This window comes from Leptopilina boulardi, unplaced genomic scaffold (genome assembly GCF_019393585.1).
Source record: "Leptopilina boulardi isolate dan_hultmark-lab unplaced genomic scaffold, ZJU_Lbou_2.1 LbouV2_248, whole genome shotgun sequence".
Lineage (NCBI taxonomy): Eukaryota > Metazoa > Arthropoda > Insecta > Hymenoptera > Figitidae > Leptopilina > Leptopilina boulardi.
In genome coordinates, this window is record NW_026137805.1 from 218888 (window position 1) to 230211 (window position 11324).

Below are 11324 nucleotides of genomic sequence, written 5' to 3' on the forward strand. Positions count from 1 at the left end.
AACTCTGACCACCTGCCACCCACACTATTTGACCTGAAAATATATGTATGTGTGTTTATGTGAAAAGAGAGGAAAGAGATTGGCGGCAAATTTCAAAATCTAAACATTCCTTTAAAGTGTAAAAAATTACATACTTCCTCTTTTCTAGGATATTAGGAAATTTCCTTTTCTTTTATAGAATTTATTAATTTAAATAAATTTAAAAAAAATTTTAATTTAGATTTTTTTAACTGAAAAAATTTTTTTTATATTTTTAATTAATTATTATTAAAATAATTTTTATACTTTTAACATTAAATTAAAAATAGACGTGTGAAAAATATTTATATTTTATTTTATTATATTTAAAATATTAATAAATAATTTTTAATTTTATAATTATGATTCATTCTACAAATTTAATTATTTAATAGTAAATTTTTTTAAATTTACTTTATTTACTTTTATTTATTATTTATTTTAAAATTGTTTCAATTTTTTAAAAATTCATTTTCATAATGTAACTGTGACAAGATTCGAACCCTAAATGCCGCATTGTAAATCGAGTGCGCTAACCACTCGACCACGAACTATTTTTTTTTCTTTTTTTATTATTTTATATTTATATTAATATTAATTTATATTATTTATATTAATCTTTATTTATTTTTATTGAAATTTGTTTATTATTTAAATAATAATATTTATTTTAATAAATAAGCTGAATATATTTTTTTATTTATAACAATTAAGTAACCAATTAATGAGAAATAAAATAAATTTTTTTTCAGTACACAATTTAGTGAGAAAAATTAAATTTATAAAAAAATGTAAATTGCAATTATTATTATTATTAAATAAATAAATGTGAGGAATTCAAAATAACTGAGTTTATTACACTCTCTCTATTTCAGTTTTTATTAGCGCTTAAGACCTCGAGTGCGGTTGCTTGTTAACGATGAACAACAATTATGCCATTTCAAGGCGCGCACGATGAAGATAAACGTGTCTCAAACTATGTAAGTATGATGTTTAACCTTACATTTCTTAATTGCTGTTTATCTCCCTCTTTTCGACGATTCTCACTTCGAAGTCTCGTTGTGTTCTATTTTCTGTTTTTTTTTTAAATAATGTTTCACGGAATTGCATTAGACCATCACTGTAAAACCCAAGGAGAGAGAGAGAGAGAGAGAGAGAGAGAGAGAGAGAGAGAGAGAGAGAGAGAGAGAGACTGAAATTATTTGCAAACCTAATATTACTTTTCGAAATTAAAATTATTACTATTATTATCATCATGATGTTTAAGAAGCCATTTAGTTCATTGTCTCTTAATTTCTTTTTTTATTTATTTTTTTTTACAAGGAACATTTTTTTTTAATTTTAAATTAATTTTTATAATTAAAAATATAAATAGTAATAGAGAAAAAATAAACAAAAATATTTTTAAAACAAAATTACAATAGAAAGTTAGAATATAAATCGTTTTCCGCTGTTGACGTTGAGAATCACTGCATATAGTTGGAGTGGGGGAAGGAAATTACCAATCAACTGTGCTGCACGCTATCCCCTCTACAGCACGTCCAGTGATTCTCAACTTTATCCCACCAAAATCATTTTGACCACATCAGAATTTCCATTAAAAATAATTAAAAACAGTTTCCCGACAGTTTCTTTTAATTATTAAACAAAAATAATAAAAAAAAGAATTAAAATTTGATAAAAATTAATAAACTAAGTAAACAGATATTAATAAACAATAAAAATTAAAAAAAATGTTTCAAAAAATTATTTATTTTATATGCAAAAAAAAATTGACAGTGCGAGAGAAAAAAAGATTTCTTCATTTATGATTGAAAATGAATGATTTATTATTCTCAACATATATGTACAATTTATCGGGGGATTATATGACCTCACAAGTGTCGATTACTCGCGTGGGTGAACGCATTCCTCGACTTGTACAATCGACTCGACAGAGTTTCCGAGCGTGCCGGTCTAATTATAAGGAGGAAGAGATAACACTGACTCTTTTTTTTTTTTTATTTATTTCGAGACGTTCAACGACCCACCATTTCGAAACAAATCCATGAATAGGAATCACATCCGAGAGAATTTTTTTTTCGCGGCGGCGGATATAAAATCGAACGATGCGATTACAACTTTAGTGTATCCGGTTTTAGGCGTGTTCATTGAAATAAACAAAAACGAATTTACTAAAATAAATCGCTATTCAACAACTATGCCACGAATACAAAGTAAAGAAAAATTAGTAGGAATTATTACAATGTTTTTTTTTTAAATTTTGTAATGTGTGAAAAAATTTTTTTATTACCATTGTTTAGATTATGCGGATTTGGAAATAATAAAAAAAAAATTTTTGTAAAAAAGAGAAATAAAATAAATTATGAAGAGTGTTTGCAAAGTAATGGATAATATTTGTTATAAATAGAATTGAAAAAAAACCATAGTAAAAAATATTATGATTTGTTTTTGGTGTTCAAATTGTTGTTCCTCTATTTGTATCGGGCTGTCAATTTTTTTTTTTACACTTTTGGGAGTATTTTGTGCAAGAAATTGCCATTAAATAGTCTGCCTAAAAAAAATTGAATTTTTTTGAAAATTTTTTTTTGACGAAAATCGCTTTAATGGTCATAAAATTGGTGTTCCTCTACTCGGATCGGGCTGTCAATTTTTTTCTACACTTTTAGGTGTATTTTGTGCAAGAAATTGCAATAAAATAGTCTGCCTAAGAAAAATTGAATTTTTTTGATAATTTTTTTTTGACGAAAATCGCTTTAATGGTCATAAAATTGGTGTTCCTCTACTCGGATCGGGCTGTCAATTTTTTTCTACACTTTTAGGTGTATTTTGTGCAAGAAATTGCAATAAAATAGTCTGCCTAAGAAAAATTGAATTTTTTTGAAAATTTTTTTTTGACGAAAATCGCTTTAATGGTCATAAAATTGGTGTTCCTCTACTCGGATCGGGCTGTCAATTTTTTTCTACACTTTTAGGTGTATTTTGTGCAAGAAATTGCAATAAAATAGTCTGCCTAAGAAAAATTGAATTTTTTTGAAAATTTTTTTTTGACGAAAATCGCTTTAATGGTCATAAAATTGGTGTTCCTCTACTCGGATCGGGCTGTCAATTTTTTTCTACACTTTTAGGTGTATTTTGTGCAAGAAATTGCAATAAAATAGTCTGCCTAAGAAAAATTGAATTTTTTTGAAAATTTTTTTTTGACGAAAATCGCTTTAATGGTCATAAAATGGTGTTACTCTACTCGGATCGGGCTGTCAATTTTTTTCTACACTTTTAGGTGTATTTTGTGCAAGAAATTGCAATAAAATAGTCTGCCTAAGAAAAATTGAATTTTTTTGAAAATTTTTTTTTGACGAAAATCGCTTTAATGGTCATAAAATTGGTGTTCCTCTACTCGGATCGGGCTGTCAATTTTTTTCTACACTTTTAGGTGTATTTTGTGCAAGAAATTGCAATAAAATAGTCTGCCTAAGAAAAATTGAATTTTTTTGAAAATTTTTTTTTGACGAAAATCGCTTTAATGGTCATAAAATTGGTGTTCCTCTACTCGGATCGGGCTGTCAATTTTTTTCTACACTTTTAGGTGTATTTTGTGCAAGAAATTGCAATAAAATAGTCTGCCTAAGAAAAATTGAATTTTTTTGAAAATTTTTTTTTGACGAAAATCGCTTTAATGGTCATAAAATTGGTGTTCCTCTACTCGGATCGGGCTGTCAATTTTTTTCTACACTTTTAGGTGTATTTTGTGCAAGAAATTGCAATAAAATAGTCTGCCTAAGAAAAATTGAATTTTTTTGAAAATTTTTTTTTGACGAAAATCGCTTTAATGGTCATAAAATTGGTGTTCCTCTACTCGGATCGGGCTGTCAATTTTTTTCTACACTTTTAGGTGTATTTTGTGCAAGAAATTGCAATAAAATAGTCTGCCTAAGAAAAATTGAATTTTTTTGAAAATTTTTTTTTGACGAAAATCGCTTTAATGGTCATAAAATTGGTGTTCCTCTACTCGGATCGGGCTGTCAATTTTTTTCTACACTTTTAGGTGTATTTTGTGCAAGAAATTGCAATAAAATAGTCTGCCTAAGAAAAATTGAATTTTTTTGAAAATTTTTTTTTGACGAAAATCGCTTTAATGGTCATAAAATTGGTGTTCCTCTACTCGGATCGGGCTGTCAATTTTTTTCTACACTTTTAGGTGTATTTTGTGCAAGAAATTGCAATAAAATAGTCTGCCTAAGAAAAATTGAATTTTTTTGAAAATTTTTTTTTGACGAAAATCGCTTTAATGGTCATAAAATTGGTGTTCCTCTACTCGGATCGGGCTGTCAATTTTTTTCTACACTTTTAGGTGTATTTTGTGCAAGAAATTGCAATAAAATAGTCTGCCTAAGAAAAATTGAATTTTTTTGAAAATTTTTTTTTGACGAAAATCGCTTTAATGGTCATAAAATTGGTGTTCCTCTACTCGGATCGGGCTGTCAATTTTTTTCTACACTTTTAGGTGTATTTTGTGCAAGAAATTGCAATAAAATAGTCTGCCTAAGAAAAATTGAATTTTTTTGAAAATTTTTTTTTGACGAAAATCGCTTTAATGGTCATAAAATTGGTGTTCCTCTACTCGGATCGGGCTGTCAATTTTTTTCTACACTTTTAGGTGTATTTTGTGCAAGAAATTGCAATAAAATAGTCTGCCTAAGAAAAATTGAATTTTTTTGAAAATTTTTTTTTGACGAAAATCGCTTTAATGGTCATAAAATTGGTGTTCCTCTACTCGGATCGGGCTGTCAATTTTTTTCTACACTTTTAGGTGTATTTTGTGCAAGAAATTGCAATAAAATAGTCTGCCTAAGAAAAATTGAATTTTTTTGAAAATTTTTTTTTGACGAAAATCGCTTTAATGGTCATAAAATTGGTGTTCCTCTACTCGGATCGGGCTGTCAATTTTTTTCTACACTTTTAGGTGTATTTTGTGCAAGAAATTGCAATAAAATAGTCTGCCTAAGAAAAATTGAATTTTTTTGAAAATTTTTTTTTGACGAAAATCGCTTTAATGGTCATAAAATTGGTGTTCCTCTACTCGGATCGGGCTGTCAATTTTTTTCTACACTTTTAGGTGTATTTTGTGCAAGAAATTGCAATAAAATAGTCTGCCTAAGAAAAATTGAATTTTTTTGAAAATTTTTTTTTGACGAAAATCGCTTTAATGGTCATAAAATTGGTGTTCCTCTACTCGGATCGGGCTGTCAATTTTTTTCTACACTTTTAGGTGTATTTTGTGCAAGAAATTGCAATAAAATAGTCTGCCTAAGAAAAATTGAATTTTTTTGAAAATTTTTTTTTGACGAAAATCGCTTTAATGGTCATAAAATTGGTGTTCCTCTACTCGGATCGGGCTGTCAATTTTTTTCTACACTTTTAGGTGTATTTTGTGCAAGAAATTGCAATAAAATAGTCTGCCTAAGAAAAATTGAATTTTTTTGAAAATTTTTTTTTGACGAAAATCGCTTTAATGGTCATAAAATTGGTGTTCCTCTACTCGGATCGGGCTGTCAATTTTTTTCTACACTTTTAGGTGTATTTTGTGCAAGAAATTGCAATAAAATAGTCTGCCTAAGAAAAATTGAATTTTTTTGAAAATTTTTTTTTGACGAAAATCGCTTTAATGGTCATAAAATTGGTGTTCCTCTACTCGGATCGGGCTGTCAATTTTTTTCTACACTTTTAGGTGTATTTTGTGCAAGAAATTGCAATAAAATAGTCTGCCTAAGAAAAATTGAATTTTTTTGAAAATTTTTTTTTGACGAAAATCGCTTTAATGGTCATAAAATTGGTGTTCCTCTACTCGGATCGGGCTGTCAATTTTTTTCTACACTTTTAGGTGTATTTTGTGCAAGAAATTGCAATAAAATAGTCTGCCTAAGAAAAATTGAATTTTTTTGAAAATTTTTTTTTGACGAAAATCGCTTTAATGGTCATAAAATTGGTGTTCCTCTACTCGGATCGGGCTGTCAATTTTTTTCTACACTTTTAGGTGTATTTTGTGCAAGAAATTGCAATAAAATAGTCTGCCTAAGAAAAATTGAATTTTTTTGAAAATTTTTTTTTGACGAAAATCGCTTTAATGGTCATAAAATTGGTGTTCCTCTACTCGGATCGGGCTGTCAATTTTTTTCTACACTTTTAGGTGTATTTTGTGCAAGAAATTGCAATAAAATAGTCTGCCTAAGAAAAATTGAATTTTTTTGAAAATTTTTTTTTGACGAAAATCGCTTTAATGGTCATAAAATTGGTGTTCCTCTACTCGGATCGGGCTGTCAATTTTTTTCTACACTTTTAGGTGTATTTTGTGCAAGAAATTGCAATAAAATAGTCTGCCTAAGAAAAATTGAATTTTTTTGAAAATTTTTTTTTGACGAAAATCGCTTTAATGGTCATAAAATTGGTGTTCCTCTACTCGGATCGGGCTGTCAATTTTTTTCTACACTTTTAGGTGTATTTTGTGCAAGAAATTGCAATAAAATAGTCTGCCTAAGAAAAATTGAATTTTTTTGAAAATTTTTTTTTGACGAAAATCGCTTTAATGGTCATAAAATTGGTGTTCCTCTACTCGGATCGGGCTGTCAATTTTTTTCTACACTTTTAGGTGTATTTTGTGCAAGAAATTGCAATAAAATAGTCTGCCTAAGAAAAATTGAATTTTTTTGAAAATTTTTTTTTGACGAAAATCGCTTTAATGGTCATAAAATTGGTGTTCCTCTACTCGGATCGGGCTGTCAATTTTTTTCTACACTTTTAGGTGTATTTTGTGCAAGAAATTGCAATAAAATAGTCTGCCTAAGAAAAATTGAATTTTTTTGAAAATTTTTTTTTGACGAAAATCGCTTTAATGGTCATAAAATTGGTGTTCCTCTACTCGGATCGGGCTGTCAATTTTTTTCTACACTTTTAGGTGTATTTTGTGCAAGAAATTGCAATAAAATAGTCTGCCTAAGAAAAATTGAATTTTTTTGAAAATTTTTTTTTGACGAAAATCGCTTTAATGGTCATAAAATTGGTGTTCCTCTACTCGGATCGGGCTGTCAATTTTTTTCTACACTTTTAGGTGTATTTTGTGCAAGAAATTGCAATAAAATAGTCTGCCTAAGAAAAATTGAATTTTTTTGAAAATTTTTTTTTGACGAAAATCGCTTTAATGGTCATAAAATTGGTGTTCCTCTACTCGGATCGGGCTGTCAATTTTTTTCTACACTTTTAGGTGTATTTTGTGCAAGAATTTGCCATTAAATAGTCTGCCTAAAAAAAATTGAATTTTTTTGAAAATTTTTTTTTGACGAAAATCGCTTTAATGGTCATAAAATTGGTGTTCCTCTACTCGGATCGGGCTGTCAATTTTTTTCTACACTTTTAGGTGTATTTTGTGCAAGAAATTGCAATAAAATAGTCTGCCTAAGAAAAATTGAATTTTTTTGAAAATTTTTTTTTGACGAAAATCGCTTTAATGGTCATAAAATTGGTGTTCCTCTACTCGGATCGGGCTGTCAATTTTTTTCTACACTTTTAGGTGTATTTTGTGCAAGAAATTGCAATAAAATAGTGTGCCTAAGAAAAATTGAATTTTTTTGAAAATTTTTTTTTGACGAAAATCGCTTTAATGGTCATAAAATTGGTGTTCCTCTACTCGGATCGGGCTGTCAATTTTTTTCTACACTTTTAGGTGTATTTTGGGCAGGAAATTGCAATAAAATAGTCTGCCTAAGAAAAATTGAATTTTTTTGAAAATTTTTTTTTGACGAAAATCGCTTTAATGGTCATAAAATTGGTGTTCCTCCACTCGGATCGGGCTGTAAATTTTTTTCTACACTTTCAGGTGTATTTTGTGCAAGAAATTGCAATAAAATAGTCTGCCTAAGAAAAATTGAATTTTTTTGAAAATTTTTTTTTGACGAAAATTGTTTAAATGGTCATAAAATTGGTGTTCCTCTACTCGGATCGGGCTGTCAATTTTTTTCTACACTTTTAGGTGTATTTTGTGCAAGAAATTGCAATAAAATAGTGTGCCTAAGAAAAATTGAATTTTTTTGAAAATTTTTTTTTGACGAAAATCGCTTTAATGGTCATAAAATTGGTGTTCCTCCACTCGGATCGGGCTGTCAATTTTTTTCTACACTTTCAGGTGTATTTTGTGCAAGAAATTGCAATAAAATAGTGTGCCTAAGAAAAATTGAATTTTTTTGAAAATTTTTTTTTGACGAAAATCGCTTTAATGGTCATAAAATTGGTGTTCCTCTACTCGGATCGGGCTGTCAATTTTTTTCTACACTTTTAGGTGTATTTTGTGCAAGAAATTGCAATAAAATAGTGTGCCTAAGAAAAATTGAATTTTTTTGAAAATTTTTTTTTGACCATAAACGCTTTAAAGGTCATAATAGGAGTCTTCCTCTACTCGGATCGGGCTGTCAATTTTTTTCTACACTTTTAGGTGTATTTTGTGCAGGAAATTGCAATAAAATAGTCTGCCTAAGAAAAATTGAATTTTTTTGAAAATTTTTTTTTGACGAAAATCGCTTTAATGGTCATAAAATTGGTGTTCCTCTACTCGGATCGGGCTGTCAATTTTTTTCTACACTTTTAGGTGTATTTTGTGCAAGAAATTGCAATAAAATAGTGTGCCTAAGAAAAATTGAATTTTTTTGAAAATTTTTTTTTGACGAAAATCGCTTTAAAGGTCATAAAATTGGTGTTCCTCTACTCGGATCGGGCTGTCAATTTTTTTCTACACTTTTAGGTGTATTTTGTGCAAGAAATTGCAATAAAATAGTGTGCCTAAGAAAAATTGAATTTTTTTGAAAATTTTTTTTTGACGAAAATCGCTTTAATGGTCATAAAATTGGTGTTCCTCTACTCGGATCAGGCTGTCAATTTTTTTCTACACTTTTAGGTGTATTTTGGGCAGGAAATTGCAATAAAATAGTCTGCCTAAGAAAAATTGAATTTTTTTGAAAATTTTTTTTTGACGAAAATCGCTTTAATGGTCATAAAATTGGTGTTCCTCTACTCGGATCGGGCTGTCAATTTTTTTCTACACTTTTAGGTGTATTTTGGGCAGGAAATTGCAATAAAATAGTCTGCCTAAGAAAAATTGAATTTTTTTGAAAATTTTTTTTTGACGAAAATCGCTTTAATGGTCATAAAATTGGTGTTCCTCTACTCGGATCGGGCTGTCAATTTTTTTCTACACTTTTAGGTGTATTTTGGGCAGGAAATTGCAATAAAATAGTCTGCCTAAGAAAAATTGAATTTTTTTGAAAATTTTTTTTTGACGAAAATTGTTTAAATGGTCATAAAATTGGTGTTCCTCTACTCGGATCGGGCTGTCAATTTTTTTCTATACTTTTAGGTGTATTTTGTGCAAGAAATTGCAATAAAATAGTGTGCCTAAGAAAAATTGAATTTTTTTGAAAATTTTTTTTTGACGAAAATCGCTTTAATGGTCATAAAATTGGTGTTCCTCCACTCGGATCGGGCTGTCAATTTTTTTCTACACTTTCAGGTGTATTTTGTGCAAGAAATTGCAATAAAATAGTGTGCCTAAGAAAAATTGAATTTTTTTGAAAATTTTTTTTTGACGAAAATCGCTTTAATGGTCATAAAATTGGTGTTCCTCTACTCGGATCGGGCTGTCAATTTTTTTCTACACTTTTAGGTGTATTTTGTGCAAGAAATTGCAATAAAATAGTGTGCCTAAGAAAAATTGAATTTTTTTGAAAATTTTTTTTTGACGAAAATCGCTTTAATGGTCATAAAATTGGTGTTCCTCTACTCGGATCGGGCTGTCAATTTTTTTCTACACTTTTAGGTGTATTTTGGGCAGGAAATTGCAATAAAATAGTCTGCCTAAGAAAAATTGAATTTTTTTGAAAATTTTTTTTTGACGAAAATCGCTTTAATGGTCATAAAATTGGTGTTCCTCTACTCGGATCGGGCTGTCAATTTTTTTCTACACTTTTAGGTGTATTTTGTGCAAGAAATTGCAATAAAATAGTGTGCCTAAGAAAAATTGAATTTTTTTGAAAATTTTTTTTTGACGAAAATCGCTTTAATGGTCATAAAATTGGTGTTCCTCCACTCGGATCGGGCTGTAAATTTTTTTCTACACTTTCAGGTGTATTTTGTGCAAGAAATTTCAATAAAATAGTCTGCCTAAGAAAAATTGAATTTTTTTGAAAATTTTTTTTTGACGAAAATCGCTTTAATGGTCATAAAATTGGTGTTCCTCCACTCGGATCGGGCTGTAAATTTTTTTCTACACTTTCAGGTGTATTTTGTGCAAGAAATTTCAATAAAATAGTCTGCCTAAGAAAAATTGAATTTTTTTGAAAATTTTTTTTTGACGAAAATTGTTTAAATGGTCATAAAATTGGTGTTCCTCTACTCGGATCGGGCTGTCAATTTTTTTCTACACTTTTAGGTGTATTTTGTGCAAGAAATTGCAATAAAATAGTGTGCCTAAGAAAAATTGAATTTTTTTGAAAATTTTTTTTTGACGAAAATCGCTTTAATGGTCATAAAATTGGTGTTCCTCTACTCGGATCGGGCTGTCAATTTTTTTCTACACTCTTAGGTGTATTTTGTGCAAGAAATTGCAATAAAATAGTGTGCCTAAGAAAAATTGAATTTTTTTGAAAATTTTTTTTTGACCATAAACACTTTAAAGGTCATAATAGGAGTCTTCCTCTACTCGGATCGGGCTGTCAATTTTTTTCTACACTTTCAGGTGTATTTTGTGCAAGAAATTGCAATAAAATAGTGTGCCTAAGAAAAATTGAATTTTTTTGAAAATTTTTTTTTGACGAAAATCGCTTTAATCGTCATAAAATTGGTGTTCCTCTACTCGGATCGGTCTGTTATTTTTTTTCTACATTTGTGTGTGTATTTTGTGCAAGAATTTGCAATGAATTATTCTGTGTATGAATAATTGAATTTTTTTGGGAGCTGTATCATTACTTTGATTTATAAAATTACTTTATTATAATGATTTAAATATTTTTATAGAAGAAAGTTGACGAATGGGATCTTGGTAACGCGAGTTTATTGCTTGTATTATTATAATTACTATAATAAAAATTATAATTATAATTATTATAAATGTTATTAGTATTAGTATTATAATTTTTATTCGAATGAATATTGAATATTTCGACAATTTTATTAAATTTTGTTATCGATTTAAAAATATGAATAAATCTGAATGTTGGTTTTGATGGATGATGAAAATACACTGACATTATAAATCCATGTATATA